This window comes from Gorilla gorilla, chromosome 4, assembly GCF_029281585.2.
Source record: "Gorilla gorilla gorilla isolate KB3781 chromosome 4, NHGRI_mGorGor1-v2.1_pri, whole genome shotgun sequence".
Taxonomy (NCBI): Eukaryota; Metazoa; Chordata; class Mammalia; order Primates; family Hominidae; genus Gorilla; species Gorilla gorilla.
Genome location: NC_073228.2, coordinates 156039584 through 156055937, shown reverse-complemented (window position 1 = coordinate 156055937; position 16354 = coordinate 156039584). Strand labels below are relative to the sequence as shown.

Genomic DNA, 16354 nt, shown 5'->3' with positions numbered 1-16354 from the left:
ATCACTTCTTCTGGAGGCCTTCTAGAGGCTCTGTCTCTCTGAATTTGGGTGTGGTGTTCAAATTCCCATAGCACTGAATTTACCCGTATTTTGGCTCTCATCACTGTGCTTTTTAATTGGCTTTTTAAACAATTTTGTTGTAATTTACATATCATAAAATTCACCAATTTTAAGCATACAATTTAATGAATCTTCATGTGTTTACAGTTGTAGAACAATCTCAACAATCTAATTTGAGGACATTTTTATCAGCCCTCCTTCCTAGTTTGTAAGCAACTTGAGTGCCATGCTTTGTTGATCTTTAAACCCTAAGAGCAGAGCGTAGTATCTGTCACCAAAAAAATTTCCGTTGAACAAATAAAAAATAAAAGAAAGGAAAAAATTAATGTCAAAACCATGACATGCTGCATTTCTCTTTATCAGATATGGCAAACTAATTTTGAAGCTCTCACTTTCATTCACATTTTCTTTTTTTTTTTTTTTTAGGTTATCTGATTTAATGATTTAATATATTTATAAATAAATTTCATTACAAAATATAAAATAGCTTAGATGCTCTGAATTACAAGCCACAAAGAATAGAACATCTAATATCCAAAAGTAGCAATTAATAACAGAAAATTGCAATATTTGAATATTATAACCTATGAAGAAACACTTTTTTTTTTTGTAGTTTTCTATCCTCTTTCTGACATTTCACCAACTTCCATATATGGCAGTCACTAATGAATTTGCTCTGACACAGAAAATAAGACTTTAAAATATTGAAGGAACCAAAAGATCACTGTGCATTTATGAGTGATTCAAGCACATCTAGAAACTCAGATCTGGCCCAAATGAAGCTATGTTTTCTCCCCGCAAACACCTGAGATTTCCATTGCTAGTTCACCTACGTGGGTTAAGGTGAAATGTCAGCTTCTTGAGTTCTATTCTTTTTTCCTGTCCTCCTAAAATCTTCAGGCTAAGAGTCAAGAGTCCTGCGTTCAGGCCATAAATATGTCAACAATTTGCCAAGCAGCTTGAGGGAAATCACATCTCCAGGTCTGAGTTTCCTCATAATATGCATCTTATCTCTCCCCACCCTGGTTTAGACAGGATGAAGTAGGCTAAAAGGCAAAATAAAGCACTGTAAAAAGTGAAAAGCATCATGCAAATGTAACAGGTTTTTAACTGGCTACCAGACTCTCTGGTTTATAGTAATCACCTCATTTGTTTAAAGATGCTTTTCTGATGACCTAAACTACTAATACTGCCTAAAATTAGACATTCAAACATACAAAATCCTTCATGCATAAAGCTGATACACTTTGCAAAAGGGAAAGAATTTCTGTTTTCTCCCAGAGCCTGTTCTTATTTCGCAAACAATTCTAATGAACATGGTTTTATTATTTCCCAAACCATAGTAGATTAGAAATAAAAAATCAAAAGGAGTAGAGGAGCTATTACAGGCAAATACACTGAGAACAGGAAGGTTGAAAGATGACAACAAGGGAAAAAGCAGAAACACATACAAAAGTGAATATAAGAATTCAGGAAGTTGCAGCCAAGGGACATTCAGAGTGGAGATACATAGTTCTTCCCAGCAAATGAATCCTACAAACCAAAAGATCACTACTCATGATGGTGATTCTGAGTCATTAGGAGATTCTAGTGCTTGAGAATCAATTCTAAAGACAGCATATCTTTAAAAAACTCCTGCTCTTTAAGTCTTAACACAGAAATGAAAACAGAAATTACCTTTGCTCTCTAAGTTACTAAATTAGTGTTTTTGGTAGCAAAATGACATTGACTTTTCATGGTATACCCAAGACAGGTGACTGAAGCTACTTTATTATATTTCCCAAATCTTTTGAGACAAGATGATAATATTCTTCATTCTTAGTTGAGAAATAACCCTTCCCTTCCCACTTGTAAAATGTTACAGTCACTTTGGAAAACAGTTTGACAGTTCCTTGTAAAATAAACATACACTTATTTTATAACCAACCACAGAATTATTTAGAAAAGAGACAACTCATAAAACATATTGGGTATATGTCAGATGATCTAGAGACTCAGTCAGCATATAACTTCCTACAACTTAATATAGTTTGTAATTGTACATTTATGTTTGTGATTATCAGCTTTAGTCTCACTCCCCTACTAACCAATAAGCTCCATATTGACAAGGATTATGTCTGTTTTGAACTCACCATTGTATCTCTGAAGACTAGTGGAGTGCCTGGCATATAGAGACTACTCACTGCATAAGTGCTGTTGGTGCAGGAATTAATGCAATGGGAAGTATCTCACCTACCATATTTGGAAAGCAACATGATATTCTGGCAAAAGAGTCATTGTCTTAATTTCTTTAATATCCAATTAAGATAACTCTGGAAGTTAGTAAAACCTGAAAGGATGGCACTATATGTATTAGAGATAAGGGACCTGTGGTAAAGAGAAATAAAAACATATACCATATAGTTTCCCTGCTGGAAGAGATGGACCACAGATTCATTCCCATATGCTTTCTACCACTCCATACATGGGAAAGAAATTGATGTGATATGGGCCTGAAGATGTCAAGTACATTTTTAAAATTATCTTCGGGGAAGTTTTATTTATAGATATTCAAATAGACAAGACAATGCATTACTAAGAAGAGAGAAAAAGCAAGAAGGTAAACAATTTCTTCTTGGAATTCTATCTGTCTCTGGGTATGTGATCCACTAGCAAGACTGTTTACAAGACACTTTCAAAGTCCCTGGAGATGGTTTGGGCTTAATTAAAACCTGCTTATTTTGTCCCTGAGATCTGAAGTGAGCTATGAAATTAAAACAATTGACTTTGTCAGGTTTCATGTTTCCTCCCATCTCATACCCAAAAAATTAACTTCTCATCAGACTGACAAATAGACATTGCACCTGGATTATCATCATTATAAATTTGTGCCCCTCTGTAATTACCCTTCTTAATTAGCCTGGGATGTTTGAGGACATAGTCAATAATATTGATAATTCTTCACCTAGTACAGTGACTGTTACACAGTAGACATCATTTGTTGAGAGAAAAGATGACGGACAAACAGATGGATAATCATAATTATAATCACAACTATGGTAGTAGAAACCATCAATCCCCCTAAGATACTGATGAGTGATATATCAGCCACAGCAGCAGCATCCATTGTAATTGCATTGCGTTGTTTACATTGTGACTAGCACTACAAAAATAATATCTGAATATCTATATGCCAAAAAACCCTCAACTCATCCTTCCCATCCCCTATAAAAATTGAGTCAAAATGTATTATCCACCTAAATGTTAAAATTAAAACTATAAAACTTCTAAGATAAAACATAGGATAAAGTCTCCACAATCTTAGATTAGGCAAAGATTTCTTAGACACAGCACCTTAACTGTGATCTATCAAAGAAAAGGTGAAAATTGGATTTCATTCAAATCTAATCCAAAATTCAAAAGTTCTACTTCACAAAAACACTGTTCAGAGAGTGAAAAGATAAACCACAACCTGGGATAAAATATTAGCAAAATACATATCTAACAAAGGACTTGTATCCAGAGCACACAAAGAATTCTCAAAATTTGATACTAAGAAGACTAGCCCAATAAAAAATGGGCAAAAGGTTTGGACACATACATCATCAAATATATATCAATGGCAAATAAGCAAGCAAAAAGATGTTCAACAACATTAATCATCAGGAAAATTCAAATTAAAACTCCAGTGAGATAACATTACACACCTCTATGAATGGCCAGAATTTAAAAGATTGACCATACCAAGTGCTAGCAAGAAAGTGGACAAATTATAATCCTCATACATCTTGGAAAGAATTGTAAAATGTTACAGTCACTTTGGAAAATAGTTTGGCAGTTCCTTATAAAATAAACATACATTTATCACACAACACAGCAATCATACTCCTAGATATTCACCAAGTGACATGATGACTTATAGTCACCTAAAACCTTGTACATGTTTATGGAAGCTTTATTCACAATCACACCATACTGCAAACAACACAAATATCCTTCAGCTGCTGAATGGATAAACAAACTGTGATGTATCTATACCATAGAATACTATTCAGCAATAAAATGAAAAGAAATACTGATACACACACACACATACATAAACACATATATATGTAAAACAATGTGGATAAATTTCACATAGTATTCTCAGTGAAAGAAGACAGACTCAAAAGGCTACATATTATATGGTTCCATTTAAATGACATTCTCAAAAGGGCGAAATTACAAGAATAGAAAATAGATCAGTGGTTTCCAAGTCTGAGAGTGGATGTGGGGTTGACTAGAAGGACAAAAAAGTAGTACTTTCTTGTGGTGATGGAACTGTTCTGCATTTTGATTGTGGTGGTGATTATGTGACTGCATGTATTTGCCAAAAGCTCATTAGAACTATATGCAAAAAAATAGTAAATTTTACCGTATGTAAAATGCTTTAAAAGAACATATGTTGCATTCTAAGAAAAAAACACAAAAACATCTAGCCAGAAATCTAAAAATATTTTTTAAATAATAATAATAATAGCTAACATTTGTTGAGACCTTACTATATGATAGGCATGTAGTAAGGTGCCTTATCTGTGCTAAGACTTTTTGCACTGCATCTCATTTAATTTTCACAGCAACCTTTTGAGATAGGAACTATTGTTATTCCCTTTTACAGGTAAGGAAAAGGAAAGTCACAGAAGTTAAGTATCTTTTCTCTGATCTCAGTTCACAGCCCAGGTCACAGGACTTCGGATGATACACTCTAATCCATTACACTACATGGCATCCCACCGATACAACGGCAGGAAACTGAACTGGAAGCCAGAGTCCAGTCTCAACCCTGGTCTGCAACTAACACAGTATGAGCATAAACAAGTACCTAACCTGTCTATGCTTCCCTTTCCTTATATTAAAATTCAAAGCACTGGAAAAAGATGACTTCTCAGTTTCCACTTAATCCTAGTTTATAAATCGATGAATAGCTTTTAGTTACTTGCTGCTTAAAAAGATCAATGTTTCTGTCTCATTCCAGGCTCTTTCCCTGCCCTCCTGCTGCCCTGCTGGGTCCTGGTGTGTAAAATTCCACCATTAGTTTTTTTTTATTCCTAAGGCATGGTGGCTTCAGAATCGTACAGTGCATATGACATAACCTTGGGTTCTAGTTGTTCAGTCTAGAAGATGAGAAAGAGAGATAAGCAACCAACAGTAATGAAGAATGTTGTGTTGCATGTTAAGGGTTTTGCTGTGAAGCAGTGATATTTAGAGTGGTGGACCAGAACATGGGCTCTGGAGACAGGGAGAGCTGGGTTTAAGACCTCTTTCATTCTTAGTTTCTTCATCTATAAAACAAGATTGTATCAAGATGTATGAGACTGCTATAAGCCTAAATGAGGTACTACACATAAAGCACATAGAACTCTGGGTAATAAGATGATTAGTCTTGTTCATAACTATTTGTATGTTATTAATGAGATAGATAATCTTCTGGGATCAAAAAGGAAAGGAAGAAACAAATGCTCAGAGAAAATCAGTAATTTGCTCAAGGTCAAGTAGCTAATAGAATTAAGAACACTAGACAGGCAGGGCACGGTGACTCATGCCTGTAATCCCAGCACTTTGGGAGGCTGAGGCAGGCAGATCATGAAGCCAGGAGCTCGAGACCAGCCTGACCAACATGGTGAAACCCTGTCTCTTCCAAAAATACAAGAATTTGCCGGGCGTGGTGGTATGCACCTGTAATCCAAGCTACTCAGGAGGCTGAGGCAGGAGAATCGCTTGAACCTGGGAGGCAGAAGTTGCAGTGAGCCAAGATTACACATTGCAATCCAGCCTGGGTGACAGAGCGAGACTCCGTCTCAAAAAATAAAAATAAAAAATAAAGAAAAAAAAGAATACTAGACAGATCAGTGTAGCACCTGAATGAGAGAGTTGACTGACTGCTTCCTATCATCCGTGAAATTCTATATATCTCTGACCTTGTTGAATAAGCTGTATCCTTCATATTTCTTTGAGATCTCCCTCCCATTAGCATCTGTAACTAGGAGTTGGCAAGAACTATAAAACCCTACTCTCCTGGGTCATGGGGGAAGGGTCCCTCAAGAAGATTGATCTCTCCATCTTTCTTTAGGATACAGATTGTTCCCATAGGAAATATGACTGCCCAGAAATGATGCTGTATTTGGCACTATCTCCACTCACGTATTATCTTCTGTTTCTCACAGGAGTCATCATCTCTGGCACCTTCTGGAATTACACTTTTGTGATTTTTTTCTTTTTATTTGTTCCCTCTCAAAGTAGTTATATAATTAACAATGCTTGAAGTCTCTATATACTCTACAGCTGCAGTTCTCAACCACAGTTGATTGTATACTCCAGGGCACACTTGGCAATATCTAGAGACAATTTTAGTTGTCACAGTCAGGGGGAATAGGGTAAGTTTGCTGGCATTCAATAAGTAGAGGCTATGGATGCTGCTAAACATCCTACAATACAAAGAAAAACCTCCAACAAAGAATTATCTGGCTCCAAATAACAATATTGCCAAGATTAAGAAACCCTGCTCTAGGCTGACAAAAGTGCTTTCACTTCTGCTTGCCCATTTGATGCTTATCACATCCTTAGGATGAAAGCCAGGTCAATACCCACACCCACCCCCAAAGTCCTCCTTATATTAAGGAGAGAGATAGACACCCTCGCTATTAAGCTAAGGAACTGAGACCCAAGGAAGTAGAGTGAGTGATCCAAGGCCACAAAATGAGGTCGAAGCGAAGTCAAGACTTTGAATTTCCTGACTCTCCGTGCTACCTCACTGTCAGCATGTTTTTAAGAAATGTATTACAGAGTTTTTTCTCCTCTGGCCGATGAGAGTGTTAGAAAGCCAGAAAACCTTAAAGTCATAAATAAATACACCCTCTTAAAGTCATCATAGAATATTAGCTTGGGAAAGATCCTTAGAGATTATTTAATTCAATTCTATCATTTTACAGATGGGAAGAAAATAGACAACCATGCCATAAAAGAGATGCAGTTGTAGAGCAGAGTATACCAAAATCCCTTTCCCTTCTGTTCACCCTTCAAGCAGCCTATTGGCCACTGCAATGGAGAAATCTTTTTAAACCTTAGGATGGTCTATATAAATGCATTTATATAAGAAAGATAAAGAGGGAATTATAGGGAAACAAACTCAGGCATCAGACAAGGGAAGGTAGGTTGGTTGCTATTGGAAAGCACAAAGGGACAGGAGCAAAAGCAGATTAAGTGAAGACTAAAAGAAATAGGAAAAGAGAAAAAGAAAAGAGAAATAAATTACATATTCCTTTTGTGTTCTGGAATTCCCATGTGCCTCGTAAGAACTAAGAAAAGACAATCTGTCACACAAACTAAACAGTACTTAAAAAAATTTTACCATTATTTTCTAACCATAAAGGTAATATATGACTCTAATTTTAAAATGAATATTATAGAAAAATATGAGCATAAAATTTTTCTCAGTTTCCCACCCTTCTGAGATAACATCTATTAGCAACTTAATCTATGTTTTAACTCTATATTCTGTCATTTTTATATTACAAGCTATTAAGTGTTTAACTTTCCTTACAAAAATGATATCTACACAAAATATATGGTGCCTGATTTTTTACTTGAATAAATAATGAACATATTTTCACATTGGTACACAAAAAGATATTATTTTTAAGTTGACACCGTATTCTATTATTTGGATATATCATAATTCACTATTGATAAATACACATTTTTATTCTTGTGTGAGTACTTTCACATAATAATTCCTAGAAGTGTAGTTGCTATGGAATCATGCAGTAGAATATGTATATTTAAATTTTAATGGTCAAATTGCCTAAATAACAACTATCAATTTTAACTCTTCCCAAACTGATAGTTTATATCAGTGGCCACCTCCTCCTTGAAGCAGCCCCTGATTCTGCCAGCTGAAAATTAGCCCTCGTCCTCAGAACCTATCTACCTTTTATCTATATGCTTCTTTCAGTCTTCTCTCTCCTCAGTGGCAGCCCCATATCTGCGTTAACTTCTATTATTTTCCTGATGTCAGCACCTGGAACAGGAAAATCAGATGAGAAGAAAATGAGTGTAAAGTGAAGATCCCAGGGTTTCATTAACCACTTTCAGCTCCTTCCTGTTTCTGCTGATCTCACCTGAATAGGTTCTACCAAACATGCATATTAGCCAGATGTGCCAACCAGTGAAAAATGAATTAAGAAGGACAGCTAATTAGAAGATCAAACAACCCACAGAACTGAGTAACTCAGACCTTGTGGAGATGTTTCACTGCTCCAAATGGCCTAAATAAATCAGGGGCCTTCTAGGGATGGTCCTATATGCTTTATCCTGAAAATTAAAGGAGAGAGTCAATTTTCTCTCTTAAGATGAAAACTCTGAAATGAAACCAAGAAAAGAGTCAGGACTGGAATAAGAGATCAACTATCTTCAAGTGCTTACCCTGGACAGAAATGCCCAGTCTTCCTGAAAGCCTGTTCCCTGGAATGCCAGGCCCATGATAGACTTTAGAAAATAAAAGACTGGTTCAAATATGTTGGTAAACACCACACATTTTATTTCCTCTTAGCTATTCACAAAGCACATTTGCAACCTAGAATCTGTGAAGAGGCTTTAAGAAATCTTCTGCTGCTAAGAAACCTGTTTAACGTATTGATATTCCAAGTTACTCACTTTGGAAAACATGACCAGGGCCAAATCTCGCTTCCATTCTTCCTGTCCTACCCTCTTGGGTCTCTGCTCAAGAGATGGGTGCTGTTTGGGAATCACGGAAAGCCACTTTAAGAATTGTAAAGCAATATACTAATATTCAGGACTGTTCTTATCAATAACAGATATTAAATTAATACTCAAGTACTATATACCTACCACCTACTAGAGGTTGAGTAGTAGGAATATAATAGTCAGTAAGCAGCAAGTCTCCTGTTCTCTGGTCTAGTCCTGGGAGTGGTCCAATCTTCACTCATGCTCTCTCTATTCCCAGCCCTGCAACCCCCCAAAAACCCTCAATGGTTCTCGGACCTTGAAGGAGGCACTTTGCTGGGTAAAAAGAACTGTTACTGTTTAAAAAAAAAAAAAAGTCACCAGGAAGTGGGTTCTCCTGTGCTCTCTGAGTTGGGATTTGAGAGAAAATCTAACAGAAAGATAAGGTTACCTCTGTTCACATTTCCATGTAAACAAAACACAGAAGCTATGAGCGCTCTGCCAGATTCTTCTTATCTGTGAAATTATATGAACACCCAAACCCTGAGAGCTCAGTTATTTAAGTTCTCTTATTGTTAAAACAACCAGAAGCATATGGAATGTTTCTGAGATTTGTCCTGGGGGCCTGGTAAATGTGTGGAGGTTGAATCCATCATGTCTCTGAATGTTATAGTACAAAACTAAAAGTCTCAAGATGAACTATTAACAGCATATGTACAAAAAAAAAGGGGTGCTCATATGTTATCAGTGGGAGGGCAACACTTGCATAGTATTAGTACAACCTTTGTGTAGAGTAATTTCCAATATCTATCACATATTAAACGCACATACCACTTGACTCAGAAGTTTACTTACTAACTCATCCAACAAATATTTATTGAGCACTATTGGAGGTGCTGAAAATAGTCCCCTAAAAAAACCAACAAAGCCTCACCCATAGTGCTTACATTCTATTGGGGAAAAGGCCTGCAATAAACAGATAAACAAGAGAATACATAATATTTCAGGTGATGCTAAGTCACATGCAGAAAAACAAATCAGGTTAAAGGGAAGGGAGAATTCCAAAGTGGGATGAGGGTATTCAGGGAAGGCCCCTCTGATCAAGTAAAAACTGAGCAAATGCCTGAAGGAAATGAGGACATGAGCTATGTGTACACCTGGGGAAAAGAATATGCCAGTCATGGGGATGGTATGTATTTTGAGATCATAGAGTACTTGCATTTTAAGGAAGATAAATGAGGTCAACATAGCCAGAGCAAAGTAAGCAAAGCAGGAGCTCAAAGAGCTGCAGGATCCAGAGCAGATAGGAATCACAGGTCAGATTATATAGAACCCTCCAGGCCAGAGTATGAACTTTGATTTTTACTCTGTGGAAAATGGGACACCATTGGGGAGGTCTAAGCCTAGAAATTAGTTCTTAGAGAACCAGTGTGAGCTCTTGTATGGAACAGATTGTAAGGAAGCAATACAGGAGAGAGACAAGGAGACAACTGCAATAATCCAAGGAAGATAGGAGGGTGGTTGGACCAGAGTGGTAGCCATGGAGTGGGGATAAGTGATCATAGGGCAAGATTTGCTGAAAGTATGGGTACGTGTAGGAGAAACAGAGGCAGCAGGGATGACTACAAGGTTTTTGGTCTGAGCCACTGGAAGGGAAGAATGCTATTTACTAAAATAGGGACAGGTTCAAAGAAACAGGTTTTGAGGGGTGGATGCAGGCAAGTTAGGAGTTCAGTTTTAGATATGTTGAGCTTGAAAGCATGTTAGATGTCCAAATGGAGATATTAAGTGAGAAAATGAATACACAGATGAGGATTCAGGGCAGAAATCACAGTGAGAACACATATTTGGGAGTTGTCATTGTATGGTATTTAAAACCACGAAACAGAGAAAGATCACCTAGGAAGTGGGTCTAGACAGAACAGAAAAGAGGGCCATATTCTAGGGATTTATCTTATCCATATATTCATAAACATATGAAAAGTGACAGGTGTATGAGCACATTCATAAAAGTGTTATTGTGCCAAAGATTGAAAGCAACAAAAACCCATTGATAAAGAACTGGAAAAGTCAATTATAGTACAACCTTACAATGGAATTGTAAGGTTATTCAGTAGTCTTTAAAAAATGGAGACCACTTTCTGCTAACATCATACTTAAAGGTAACAAACGGAATTCTTCCCCCACAAAGCTCAGGAATAAGGCATGGATATCCACTCTCACTCAGTATGGTGCTAGAAGTTCTAGCTATTGCAATAAGGCAAGAAAAAGAAACAAAAGGCATATTAAATAGAAAAGAAATACAATTTTCTCTATTTATAAATGACATGATTATCTATATAAAAACTCCCAGGGTATCTATTAAAAATCATTCCTAGAACTGTTCAGCATTAAGTGGGTTCAGGAAGTTTGCAGGAAACAAGACCAAAAAACAAAAGTTAATCTCATTTCTATATACTACAATGAACTTGTGTAAAATGAAATTCAAAATAGTACCATTTACAACTGTTCCAAAAAAAAACTAGATATGAACTCAACAAAACTTGTACAGAGCATTTGTATGCTAAAAATTGCACAATGCTTATTAATCAAATACACAGCATATGCTGCTCATAATAAATATTCAACATGGTAAAGATGTTGCTTCCCCCAAATTGATCTATAGACTTAATGCAATTACTATTTAAACTTCAGAAAGGATTTTATAGACGTAGACAAGCTTATTCTGAAATTCATGTGGAAAGGCACAGTCCCTAGAATAGCTAAAGCAATCTTGACAAAGAAGAATAAAGTGAAAGGAGTAAGTCTACCTGATTTTAAGACTTATTATATATTATAGCAGTCAAGACAGTGTGGTACTAGTGGATGGATAGACACATAGCTCAGTGAAACAGAAGAGAAAACCCAGAAATAGAACCATACAAATATATACAATTGACTTTTTATAAAGGTGCAAAAGTAATTCAATGGAGGAAGCATAGCTTCTTCAACAAGTGGTGCTAGAATAATTGAAGATCAATAGGCATAAATAAATAAATAAACCTAAATCACACATTATATACAAAAATTAACTTGAAATAGGTCATGGACCTCAACATAAAATATAAAATTATGAAACTTTTGGGAAAATACATGGAGGAAAATATTCTGGATCCAGAACTAGAAAAAAAATTATTAGACTTGACTTCAAAAGCATGATTCATTAAAGGAAAAATTGATAAATTGGATCTCATCAAAATTAAAAACTCTCACTCTATGAAAGCCCATGGGAAAAAGATGAAAAGACAACCTACAGACTGGGAGAAAATATTTGCAAGCCACAAATCCAATAAAGGACTAGCATGTAAAATATATCAGAACCTCTCAAAATTCAGTAGTAAAAAAAAATCCAATTAGAAAATGGATAAAATACATGAACAGACATTTCAAATAAGAGGATATACAGATGAAAAAGGCACGTAAAAAGTTATTCATTAGCCATCAGAGAAATGCAAATTAGAATCATAATGGAATATCATTATACACCAATCAGAATGGCTAAAATAAAAAATAGTAATGCCACTAACTGCCAGCATAAATGCAGAGAGACTAGATCACTCACACGTTGCTGGTGGGAATATAACATGGTATAGCCATTGTAAAAAAAGAGCTTGGCAGTGTTTTGTTAAAACTAAATGCAATTATCATACAAACCAGCAGTCACACACTTGGGCATTTATCACAGAAAATTAAATACTTATGCTCACAAATATTCTGTGTACAAATACTCATAGCAGCTTTATTCATAATAATAAAAAACTGGAAACAGTCCAGATGTCCTTCAACAGATAAATGGTGAGACAAACTGTGGTACAGTCATATATATACAGTTATGCATCGCTTAACGATGGGTATCCATTCTGAGAAATGCATTGTTGGGTGATGTTGTTTTTGTCCAAACATCAGAGTGTATCTACACAAACCTAGATGGGATAGCCTACTACAAATTAGTCTCTATGGTTTAGCCTATTGTTCCTAGGCTACTAATCTGTACAGCATGTTACTGTACTGAATACTGTAGGCAACTGCAAAACAGTGGTAAATATTTGTGTAATTACACATAACTAAATAAAGAAAAAGCACAGTAAAAATGCACAAATATAATCTTATGGGACCACCATTGCATATGTGGTCCATTGTTGAACAAAATGTTATGTGGTGGATGACTGTACATATTCAGTAATAAAAATGAAACAATCTGTTGATGCAGAGAACTTGAATAAGTCTCCAGGGATTTATGTTCAGTGAGAAAAAAAACAGCTCCAAAAGGTAACATATTATAAGATTCCATTCATATAACATTTTTTAATGATAACTATTTAAAAATGGATAACAGATTAGTGGTTGACAGGGGTTGGGACAGAGAAGAGGTGAAAGGAAGTGGGTGTGACTATAAAAGGGCAACACGAGATCCTCATTCAGGGTCTTGAATGTGGTAGTAAAGACATAAATCTGCACATAATGAAATTGCATATAACTGAACATGCATACACACAACAAAATGTACATATATTCATGCACATATCAAATACAGGTAAATCTGGGGAAATCTGAATAAGATTGGTAGATTGTATGTCAATAACCTAGTTGTGATTTTGTACTATAGTTTTGCAAAATGCTACTATTAAGAGAAACTAGATAAACGATACATGAGATTTCTCCATATTATATCTTACAACTACATGTGAATCCACAATTACCTAATTGCAAATTTTTAATTAAAAGGTAATTGCTTAAATAAACTATAAAATACCCCAAAATCTTTTTATACTGATAAGGAAGATATTAGATATTTATCCACAATACATTAAGTAAAAACACAAGGATATATAAGAGAAACTTACCATTATAAGGAAAAGGGAATATATAGACCAGCTCTGGCTAAGACTATCAAAGAACAGGTAACAATTTCTTGGTTGCCTCTGGGGAGGGAACCAGGGAGGAGAGAGGGGAGGGGAAACACATTTCACAGAAGTATAATCTTTGGATCTTTTGAATTTGGGGTCATGGGCAGATATTACCTATGCTCCCAAAGAAATAAATACATTTTAAATAAAAATATGTTGTTCCTAAATGAAAATCAGTAAGGCTGAACAATGAAACATACACATGCACACATACGGAAAACCAATCAGCCAACACGTATTTTTTTAACTGCCCTCTAAGAGAGTTGCATGGATACAGAATATGAAAGACTTACAATAATGTGAAAGAGGCAATACCAACATCAAGTCAGGGAGAAATGTTGTACAAACAGGGAGAAATTTAGAAATGGATAACAGATTAGTGGTTGACAGGGGTTGGGACAGAGAAGAGGTGAAAGGAAGTGGGTGTGACTATAAAAGGGCAACACGAGATCCTCATTCAGGGTCTTGAATGTGGTAGTAAAGACACAAATCTGCACATAATGAAACTGCATATAACTGAACATGCATACACACAACAAAAAACCCTATATGGCTGCTATTCCAATCACCAACAGAGTGTGAGCCAAGCAGCAAGGGCTATGAATAGAGTCGGGGAGATCTTAAAGAGTTGAGGTGGGAGGTTTCCCTTAACAGGTGGAATGACTTTGACCTTGAAGTTCAGAGAGAATTTGAAAAAGAGGGGACCAGTTTAAAGATAGCTGGGTGAACTAATAACAGAACCGATAACTGATATTTTTACAACATTCTAGAGAGTGCCAAGTATGCTCAAATTATTAGAGGGCTAATAAAAGCCCCCTGAAATGACCATCAACATTTTGCATATGTGCAAACTAAAGAAGAGAGGAACTAAATTATGTTCCTAATGTCTCAGATCTCTTAAGTGAAAGAATAGAAGGTAGGGGTCATGGCTGCTAAAGATTCACTCATTCTACCCCATCTCAAAAAACAAAACTGCAGATGGCCAATATAGTTAAGATGCATGAGGCTTTAAGTCGAGTCCAGTCAAAAGCAGCTCTACCACCAGAGAAGAAAATTTTCACCTGGGAAACTGAAAATAGCCAAATCTTTTGTTTGGTTCTAGATGCATCAATAAGGAAGGAGGATAAAAAACAGCTTCTACTGAGTCTTTACCATGTGCCAGCCATTGTGCTGAATGCTTTTCATAAATTGCTTATTTTACCGTCACAATAATCTTTTGATGTCAATATATTTAACCCTAATTTTGCAGAAAAGAACCCTGGAGAATAAACAGCATGACCCAGGTCACAAAGCCATAACACGACCAAGTTAAGATGTAACCCAAACTGGTCTGCTTCAACACCCAATGCTATTTTCACAACATGTGGAATAGGTATCATGTTCTGCTAAGACTCCCAACACATTGCTCTGAATTTTCTTAATGCAATGGTATATTTTCAAAACAAATAAATAAATGTCTGGCCTGGAATTTTAAGAATATGTATTTAAAATAGTAGTTATGTCACATATTTATTATTTTCTATTTTGTCTTTCAATCTTTATAACCATTTAGTAGATGAAGAAAACAAGGCTAATGTGTTCTTCTGCTCATTAATTAGAATCTGCTTTGTCCACTTACAATTGCAGATATGTAAACATCAGAGCTGGGAGGAGGATCCTAACATATAGACTATTTCATCTAACCTGGTCATTTTATGAATGAGAAAACAGATACCTAGAGAAGTAGAAGGACTTCTTCGGTTTTCCACAGCTGATTAGTAAAAGACATGGGACCAGCACTCATGTCCCACAAAAAGCAATTTTCTATTGCTTCTTATTAGCAGTAATTCTCAGCCCTGCGAGGAGAATTACTGCTAGCAAGACGCAATAGAAAATAAAATCAAACCCTGAAACATAAGGTCTCCACCAGGCTGGTCTGTTAAGGGAGCAAAAAACAGGAGAGGATGGCGGAAGAAGTATTTAAGCAGGAACCTCAACAACAATTGGGCTTTACAGATCACCACAGACAAAAATCAATCTCCATTCACCACCTCAAACTAAATCAGATATCTCAAAGGGACACACATAAACATACACACCACCATCTATGAAAACAAACTCCAAAAAAATCAATTCCATGTTATGCATTTGGACCTTGGGAAATATATTACTCCACTGCAATGGTGATTTTGATTTGGTTAAAAATAAGACTTTTAGAAGTGGACATTTGCCAGACTGAGACACAAAATTATACAATCTTATAGCTGGCAGGGAGTACAGACCTCATTTAACCCAGTTCTTCATTTTGCAAATAAAGAAACTAGGACTCAGAACAGAACAAGCATTCCCATGTTGATCATTTTCTATTGAGATTAGGAGTAAAAGTCAGGCCAGCTAATTTTTGGTTGATAAGAGCACAGACGTTAGAGGCAAACAAGCCTGTGTCCCAATCCTGGCTCTATCACTACTACCTGCATGACTGTAGCAGACATATTTGTTGGCTAACTTAAACCTATTGTTAATCCCTACATCCCTTTCCTGCCTCCTCTATGAAGCCAGAGAAAGCCAAATACAATTGAGCCTTAATACAGGTTTACCCTGTGCAGAGCCACTTAGACATAGATTTTTTTCAATAAAAGTTACACCAGTGTGCCTGTTCCTCCTGCTTC

At 36.0% G+C, this 16354-nt stretch overlaps 1 long non-coding RNA gene across 1 annotated transcript in view; it reads right to left on the bottom strand.

Moving 5' to 3' along the window:
* LOC129533395 (uncharacterized) overlaps positions 1-16354 on the bottom strand; it is a 191208-nt gene that overhangs the window by 19347 nt on the left and 155507 nt on the right. The window contains exon 3 of the long non-coding RNA XR_008679607.2: positions 8006-8095. This is a non-coding gene — a long non-coding RNA (uncharacterized lncRNA). The remainder of the gene's footprint in view (positions 1-8005; positions 8096-16354) is intronic.